Source organism: Myxocyprinus asiaticus, chromosome 26, assembly GCF_019703515.2.
Source record: "Myxocyprinus asiaticus isolate MX2 ecotype Aquarium Trade chromosome 26, UBuf_Myxa_2, whole genome shotgun sequence".
In the NCBI taxonomy this organism is placed as follows: Eukaryota; Metazoa; Chordata; class Actinopteri; order Cypriniformes; family Catostomidae; genus Myxocyprinus; species Myxocyprinus asiaticus.
Genome location: NC_059369.1, coordinates 15,527,314 through 15,537,397, shown reverse-complemented (window position 1 = coordinate 15,537,397; position 10,084 = coordinate 15,527,314).

Below are 10,084 nucleotides of genomic sequence, written 5' to 3'. Positions count from 1 at the left end.
AACATGAAATCAGCTACATTTAAGCCAAAAGTCCCAATGAGGAAAACTGCTCAATAATATAAATAAAACATAATTAATAATGTCTTAATCAAAATGTAAAAATGCAGTGTAAGGGTTAGGTTTTGGGTTAGGGAATAGAAAATACCATTACTGCAGTATAAAAAAAAAAAAAAAAAACAGTAAATTTCAAAAGTCCCCATCATTATTGAAAAACAAACATCACACAGATAATCTGATAGCTCAGGCTACAGAATAATCATAACTGACTAACAACTCAACTAGAAAACACATCAAGCAAACCACAGGAACAGCCTCGACTGTAACTCACAGCACATTAGTCACAAACAGAGTCAAATGTCTCTTTATCAGATTTTTTCTCTCTATCTGACAATGATGGGTACCGACAGCACTGCTGCCTGTGTGCCCGAGACAGACCTGACACCCCCTGGCACCAGAACCACAAACTCCAGACTCAAATCACAGCTGTAGAGTCTATAAATCAGCGATCTGCTTTAGTTTAAGGGGTAAGTTCACCCAAAACATAAAAGTCATAATTTTCTCGTTCCAAACCCCGTATGACCCTTTCTTGTATGGAACACAAAAGGATATGTCTAGTAAAATGTTTATGCTGCTCTTTTCCATACAATGAAAGCAAACAGTGACCAATGGCTGTCAAGCTTGAAAACTAACTAAAAAACACCATAAAAGCACCATTAAAATATCATAAAATATTCCAAAAGCATCATAAAAGTAGTCCATATGACTCATACATTATATTCTAATTCTTCTGAAGTCATTCTATAGCTTCGTGTGATAAACAAACCCAAATTGAATACGCTATTTAATCAAAATCTTCTCCTCCACTGTAGATCTCAAATCTCATTTGCTTACATTCAAATAAGGTGCTTCAAGATGCACTGCACCAGGTCACACTGACATCAGTGATGTCAAACACAATTAGCTCTTGATTGTGACGCATCATGTTAGGGCTGCACAATTAATCGAAAAATTAATCGCAATTACAATTACGGCAGCCACGATTATCTGATCGTGAAAACTGACAATTACACCTTTCAATTTAAGTCTGCTTCTGTTGTGTCAATGGTTTCTATTTACAATGTGTTTTTGCAGCAGTTGAGGATTCTAACCAATCACAGACATGTCCGTTGAGCAATGAAACAGCAATGGCCAATCAGAGATGCTTAAATAAAGTCCTCAGCTGTTAATAAGTTTGAACATTGAGCAGCATGTCATATTATTTACTGTACATGAACCAATAATTTAAGCAATAATTGAAAGATCATTTCCACCATTGCAATCTGCTACTCTGAAGAACCGCACGGTCTTTTAATCTTTTAATCGACATTAATAATCGCGATTACAATATCAAAGGCAGTATTCGACAATTGTGATTTTTGTAATAATCGTACTGCTCAACATCATGTTGAAATATACAGAAGCACAAATGAGATTTACTGTAACACTTGGAATATAGCACATGAATCATATGGACCACTTTTATGATAGTTTTATGGTGCTTTTATGGTGGGGTTTTTTTGGTTTGTTTTTTTTGTCCATTTTAGATCTTTACAGCCCTGATCTCTGTATGCGTTCATGTCATGGAAATGAGCAGAATGAACGTTCTGCTAAACTTCTCCTTTTGTGTTTCAATAAAGAATGATGACAGAATTTTCATTTTTTAGTGGAACAATCCCTTTAAATGGAGGGAAACTAAGAGAAAAAGAGAGCTAAACCAACAGCTGATGGAGACGTGGCAGGCATGAATTAATTTATTAAAAAGCTCATTCAAAATTAATTTCCTCAAATGCTCACATTATTACACATTAGCATAAGCATATTGGGAAAACCTCATGAATCAAGATTCAATGAAGCAAATAAATCAGCCCATGAGAAGTAAATGTAACTGGTGACAGGTAAAATATTATACGATTTTAAATTATTTGAAATAGAATGTCTGAACAATACAACATTAGAGCAATTAAAAGGCTGTTGTAGGAGACTTTAATTTCTTCATCAAAGTCTACATCTCTCTCTCTCTCTGTCTCTAGTCCTCCACATATTAAAATACATGGCTCTAAATTTAGCAACAGCAGCAATGTCTCAGACACAAAATTATGTCACTGTCCAGCAGAAAAAACTCCACCAATCACAGACAGCAAGAAAAACTCACCAATCACAGACAGAGGTAGAAACCACCAATAAATGCAGTTCTTTACCAGTAATATACATTATAGATGACAACATTGTCCTTTAATATTGCTTGGTCAAATACAACTTTTTTTTTTTTTTAAGAAGATGTAAAATTGTAATTTATTTATTGTTTATAAAAAAATCTTTGTCACTTGTTATGTTGTTTCTCACCACTGTTGTGATGCAGTTGTGTTGCAGATTGATTTCATTCAGTGAGTTCAGGCCCTATAGATTCTCCACTCTAGAGAGGCAATTTCCTGATAGATTCAACAAATGAAGCTCCGACAAGCCAGACAAATTCCCAATCTGACAGATCTTCAAACAGAGATACTCAGTATACACATAGCCCAGAACCAAACACAAACACACACATTTGCATGCAAAATGTGTGGTACAGATAATTTTTTAATTTTTGTTAATAAGGTAAATAAAAAACATTTTTAACATTAATGAACTGAATATAATTCAACAGATTATGTCTAAATTATGATACTTTTATATGATTTTAACTGTTGGATAGAGATGAGACGGTCAAGACCAGGGGCTAAAAATGGTTCAAGGAGCAAAAACAAAAACCGAAAATAATTAATTTTTTTCTCTTTTGCGGAACATAACCAAAAACAGGAACAAAGTCCCTTTCAATTGTTCCGGAGTGAAAACATTATATTTAAAGTCCAAAGGGTTTATCACAGTACATTTTCAGAATTACACCACTTCCTGTTGCCCAAAAACGAGGCTTCTCTCTTTTTAGTAGAACATAAGCATGCGCTTTCATTCTGACACCTACTTTAAAAACCAATGTTAAAAAATCTAAATCATTCAGCCACAAAAGTTGATTTATATCTGAAATATTTTTGGGGATTTATTTAATATAAAGAATACATTTATTAAAAAGACATTGCTTTATATAGGCTACTGTGTACTATGCTTATGATTTCTATCCTGAAAATTCCCCCACATGGGAAGTATTTTAATCGCTTATTTTGGTTGAGGCATGTCCCTTATTTTGAGCTTGTTTTTTTCAAAACAGGTGCCTTGTTTCTCTTGTGAGATCTGGAAACACATCAACAGATATATCACCCACCCTTAGCACAGGGTACTGTCATTTTAAAAAGCACTTTATTAACCGTTCTTTTATTTTGTTCTAACTAGTTCCCACTTGGAAAGAAGGCTGTGCGGAATACCGGAAACAAAACGCCAAAATACTGTTTCTGCACATCTGACCGAAATGAAAACATTTAGTTTTTAGTCCCTCGTCAAGACCACCATTTTAAAAATGTTGTTTATTGCTTAAGAAAGTAATAAGGCACATTATTGTACCCTCTTTGCTGCTATCAGTGCCTAATAAAAATATAATCTTACAAAAGAGAATGTGTATCTGATTACATCAAGTTTAGTGAGTCTGTCCACATCACATATTCTCTGTATTCTAGACAAACACATTTAAGTTATTTCTCATCTGATCACTGTTTAATGTGTTAATACAGCAGTATGAAAATAAACCACATGCTAGAATTGACAGAATGTAGACGTGTGAACGTCAGGAAACATAAAGACTGTTTGTGTGTCTCTATAGAGACACCAGTACAGAACCTTTGACAGGGATAGTGAATACAGAAACTATAATTCATCACAGCAACAGAGAACACTGACTACTTTACATACATGAGGGATTAAGACAGAATTGTGTAATTAAATCCATGTGACATTTAACCATGACCGAGATTGAAGATTTACAGAGAGAGAGAGAGAGAGAGAGAGAGAGAGAGAGAGCGCGCGCTAGGGTGAATCTCACAAAAAAATTTAGGGTCATATTTCACCTTAAAATCTACACAAAAAATAAAGAGCTATTTTTTTTAGGTCCATTGAGATTTTTTATATTGTATCCCAATTTTCTTGTCAATTAAGTTCATTTACAAATTCCCAATACTGTAATGCAGAAAAAATATGTAGAATTTAATCTGTACAGTACATTCCCAAGTAACAGTATCTGTTATAGTGAATTTGATTTATACTGATTTTTTTATACGGATTTATACAGGATGATTTTCCGAAGAAAACAAAATTTGCATTACAGTAATGAAAATTTGGTTTATTGTCATGATAATAATGTCACAATGCAGAAACTCTTAAAGCTGATGTAACTTTTTCTATGTTAAAATACTTTGTCCTATCCCAGCTTAATATGCAGAGACAACTATAAGTGAGCAATTCATAAATTAATCTTCTCGGAAACTGTAAACACTGTCTTTCTGTGACGCTTTGAAAATTACTCTTTTTTTTTTTCTTTTTTCTTTTTTTTTTCCTTTTCTTTTTTTTTTTTTTTTGCGACCTGCTTAGTCCCGCCCCAACAACGTTCCTCAACCAATGGCGTGAGTTGGGGCGGAACTATCTCTTTGCAGCGTTCTCAACTGTTTTGAAAACAGTTTATTTTTGCAATTCCGTCTGGAGGCTCTAGTGGCGCAGAAATTACATACTTCAGCTTTAATGGTCCTACAATTATGCTTAATTTTCTTTATACAAAATATAATTTCTTTTCTCTTTTGATTTGAAACGTGACCTGGAAATGTTCTTGAGCGATTCACCCGCCTTCTGTTTCTATGGTTTCCAAACACAGTGTGCGATATATTTAACACAAACATGCACGCTTTTTTAGTTTTTAATATCACGTTGACAGTTTAATTGGTGTGCTGTTGATTTTAAAAGAATTCCAGTTGGATTAGACATGACTGCATCCAAAATACATGACAAAAGTAAGTGTGTGTGTGTGTGTGTGTGTGTGTGTGTGTGTGTTTTCTTTCCACTTGTTCTTTCCGAGCAGCAGCACACACAGAGAGGTCAGGGAGGCGATGCCAGACATGTCAATCATGTGGTTGTCATAGAGATCAAGGAACACAAGGCGGTAGTGTCTCGTTTGGAAGGCTGCATACGTCATCGATGCTGTCTCGTTTCAGAAATCGAGTAGGACACTCTGAATGCAGCCTTCGAATGCGACCTACTTTCACGGGAATCCGGAGGATGCATGAGGTGTATCATTCGGGCGCACTCACAACCCACAATTCTTTGCTTCAACGGAAATGTCAAAAATAAATAAATAAATAAATAAATAAATAAATGACGCCAATTTGCCCGTAAATATGATGTTCAAACGCAAGGAATGTTAATTCCCAAGTTGAAGTACCTCAGTAGATGGGTGCGGAGTATATAATATGTATAATTATATTAATATATAATTAAAATAAAGTATTAGACTAAAAGTACACCTGTAAAATCTATTTTCTTTTCTCTTTACATCATTATAACTCTCCTAAAATGTACCTCATGCATTCCCTTCCAGAGGGACTTTGTTCCCTTCTCACTCAAAGCGCTCGCGCTTGTTAAAGAGTGGCGTGCTGTCATAGCAACCATGTTACTTTCCGTTTCCGTTTGTCCTACAAAGGCCGTCTTGTTTAAATGAGGACACTCGGTATACTGCAGCCTTCAAAGGACGCGTCCTACCAGCGTGTCAGGTGAGGCAGGTCGTGCAGGTGTGAGATGAGGTTGTGCTGCAGGTTGAGCAGATGCATTTTATCACCTCCATTGAGATCAGGGAACAACATCAAACCACGCCTGTAGGAGATATTACAGCTCAACTCATCGTAATCAACTGTCAATCAACTAATCCATGTTTTATTAACCAGAAAGCATGGACTAGCACACGTTACCCTGTGAGCAGCAAAATACCGTGGTAGAAGATTTCTGGAAAAACTACTTCCTGCCCTCACCAAAGACTTTGCTCCCACCTGCTGGTACAGCTGTGTACCACAGAGCAAAGTGTGACATTTAATATTGTTCTCTAAAGCTAAAATAGATTCTCTTTAATCTGTTTCAGTTTTAATCCAAATTTGAAAAATAATTCAACAACAACACCAACAAAAGTTCACTTCTGTGTCACCTTAAAATGGGACGTTATAATAAGTTATAATCAATCTGTGCCGCTCATACACACATAGCAGCAGGGTAGCTGACAAGTAACATGGACGTAAAAAAAAAAAAACTTTTTCAACATCAAGGTACAAGTTAAAATGCATTTGAATGGAAAAGGTAAAATGTACTGTATACCTTAAGTCACCATTTCTTTTAAGTTTTTTTTTTTTTTTACCATCATTTTTAGGTTTTTTGGCAGTTCACTTCTAGTCCTGTGCTGACAAATGAATCTTCAAAAATACAAATGCAAATCAGATGCAAATCTGTGTGAAACATCTCTTACCGTGCATGTGAACAAGTGTGGCATTACTCTGAGAGTATGATGCGAGCGGCCCTGTGGGACTACACCCTGTATGCCTGGGGCCCCAGATCCCCCACCATCCCGACAGGAAGTGTTACAGAAAGAGGAAACAGACTGCGCTCCTGCTCCACTAACTTACTCTCGCCAGGACAGTACAGGAGCACAGAGCTGCCTGACTCCCATATTCACGAGACTGTCTGAGGAGACTCAGAGATATCAGACACCTTCATTTGACTGTTTTATAATGCAAATAAAAGAAACAGAAAAATGTTATATCACTTGGCAGCATGTTTATGGCTGAATCACATGAAAATGGCCAGGACATATATCACCTATAAACTTAATAGAAAATAATAAGAAATTATTTTTGGGGGGGGGCAGCTCAGTGAGTATCGACACTGACTACCACCCCAGGATTCGCGAGTTTGAATCCAGGGTGTGCTGAGTGATTCCAGCCAGGTCTCCTAAGCAACCAAATTGGCCTGACCTCCTCGTGGTCATGATTAGTGGTTCTCGCTCTCAATGGGGCACGTGGTAAGTTCAGTTGTGCATGGATCACGGAGAACAGCATGAGCCTCCACATGCTGTGAGTCTCCGCGGTGTCATACACAACCAGCCACGTGATAAGATGCGCAGATTGACGGTCTCAGAAGTGGAGGCAACTGAGACTTGTCCTCCGCCACCCGGATTGAGGTAAGTAACCGCGCCACCACGAGGACCTACTAAGTAGTGGGAATTGAGCATTCCAAATTGGGAGAAAAGAGGACCATTTTGATTTTTTGCAATATGACATTATTTGTATGGCAATCAAGCACATTTCCCCCCCAAATTCTTATTACTGTAATGCATTCTGATGTTTTACTTTTCAACTGTTTTTCAATTCTCAGTATTCATTCTCAAAAGTGATTTTCATTTGATTCTCATTAGTGTAATACAGTAATTTTGTAATACAGTCAAATTTACAGTAACAATGATTTTTTTTAAATATTAAATTTAGCATAAAGGCAGTACAATAAATACTACAATAGTGTATATATTAAAAAAAATCTTTAACAAAATCTAATGTCTTAATTCTTTCTGTTGATTTTGGGGTGAAATTTTACCTGGACATGTTCTTGGGATTCACTCAGATGGCAAATAAATAAATAAATAAAATACTCTGCTCTCTCTACAGCTAATAAAATATCTGTATCAATACAAGAATTGAGATGCTAATCTGTCTATCTGTGCTCTGTCTATCTGTGTTTAAAGTGTAGGGTGTTTTGTACCAGTTCTGGATGGGTTTGGTTTCGTAGAGTCCACATAAAGAGCTTATTTGATTTTTATTGAAATTATGTAATCCACCTTCGGTTTGCTTCGGAATTCTGTTGGTGTTTACTTTGTAAAAATGACCATCTGACTCCTCAATATTCGGCCTATTACAAGACTACTTGCCAAATAAATAAATAAATGGACATGAAACATTGATTTGAGTTGAAATTATTTTATAAGCTTACTTGTAGAGATCGTACAGTGATCAAAGAAGTAGTAAAGATAGCTCGCAGAACATGATATGTCTAAATCCCCGGATGTGTGGTTGTTACAGAGCAATATCAGACCACTGGATGGTGCCATTGACCAATCAGAATGGAGTATTCCAGAGAGCTGTGTAATAAGTGGGATAATGTACAGTCAGCCGGTTGTTATCGCACAATAAACCCCGACAGGGTGATCAAGACCCAGACGCAAGGCAGATATTCATACATATTTACACATTTGAGAATGAAACACTGGTCTTTGGGGGCTACAGAGCTCACACTCACTGGTCTTTGGCTGAGACTGCCGCTAGATGCTGCTTGTAGCTGTTCACCTACAGAGAAAAAAACCCTCACTAGACAGTACCATGGTAAAAGATGGTATTACCATGGTACTGAAACATGGTAACATACTCCAAGGTACCTTAAAGTATACAATCACCCTAGTACATGTCCACACGGTAATATCATGGTACCTTTGTAAGTGTAAAACCCCCTCTATTTCTCCATAAGTGGAATTAGACAGCAGCAGGAAACCCAGTGCAGAAGAACAGTTTTATCAGTGATGATTCACACGTGAATAACTGTCTTTGTTGTGCAGTTAGTGTCCATCTGCTGAATGCATACGATCTGCAGCAGTTGCTGAGTTTGGCAGATCTGAACTGTGATTCATCAAATCTTCTTCACATCTTCATCAGAGGGTCACTCTACAGTGGTGGTGGCATTTCCAAACCTTTTTTTCTTTCCAAAAATTAAACTCATGAATCCTACATTAACCCATCATAATTGTCATAATTGCCATCTTCTTTATCATTTCACCACTGACAGATTCCATTTTTAAATTAATTTGTAAGATCAGTGGTAGCATTTCTGTTTTTGTAGTATCACTATTGATTAACCACTTATCATACATGGCTATAAATTACTATCAAAAATTTGATCTGTTTCTCACCCACACCTATCATATCACTTCTGAAGATCTATATTTAACCACTCGAGTCATATGGATTACTTTTATGCTACCTTTATGTGCTTTTCAGAGCTTCAGAGTTTTGGTCACCATTCACTTGCATTATATGGACCTACAGAGCAGAAATATTCTTCTAAAAATCTTCATTTCTGTTCTGCAGATGAAAGAAAGTCAGACACAACCAGGATGGCATGAGGGTGAGTAAATGATGAGTGCATTTTTATTTTGGGGAGAACTATACCTTTAATAAACAACCTTTTGATGTTTTAATATTACAGTAACATTCTCATAATTTTTTTTTTAAATCTTCAATATTTTTATTTGTAATACAATAAATGTATTTATATATTTTAATTTATTCATATTTGTATTATTTTCTCCCCAATTTGGAATGCCCAATTCCCAATGCGCTCTAAGTCCACGTGTTGGCGTAGTGACTCACCTCAATCCAGGTGGTGGAGGACAAATCTCAGTTGCCTCCACATCTGAGACCGTCAATCTGCGCATCTTATCACGTGGCTTGTTGAGTGCGTTACCGCGGAGACAGCACATGTGGAGCCTCGTGCCATCCACCACGGCATCCATGCATAACTCACCATGCAAACCACATTATAGCGACCACGAGGAGGTTACCCCATGTGACTCTACCCTCCCTAGCAACCAGGCCTGTTTGGTTGCTTAGGAGACCTGTCTGGAGTCACTCAGCACGCCCTGGGATTCAAACTCACGATCTCCAAGGGTGGTAGTCAGCGTCTTTACTCGCTGATCTACCCAGGCCCCCTTTTATTCATATTTTTATCTGACATGCTTTCAAGCTCTAATAGAGGTAATTTAAATTTACTGTCTAGAAAATTAGGTTTTATATGAATTGTTCATATTGCAGTTTGACTTTTTGTCATGTGAAAGCGAGTAAATGAGCGCCAGTATTGTAAAAATCTGTGAAATTCTTCCCGCTGCATTATCATTGTTCTGTTGTTTTAAAGAACGCATTTCAGCTCGAATAATCACTCACAGCGGAATAATGTCATATAGAAATGCTGATGTGTTTTATTTCTGAGAGTTCACTAACATTTTGTAATGCCCAATTTCCAATGCGCACTAAGTCCTCGTGGTGGCGTAGTG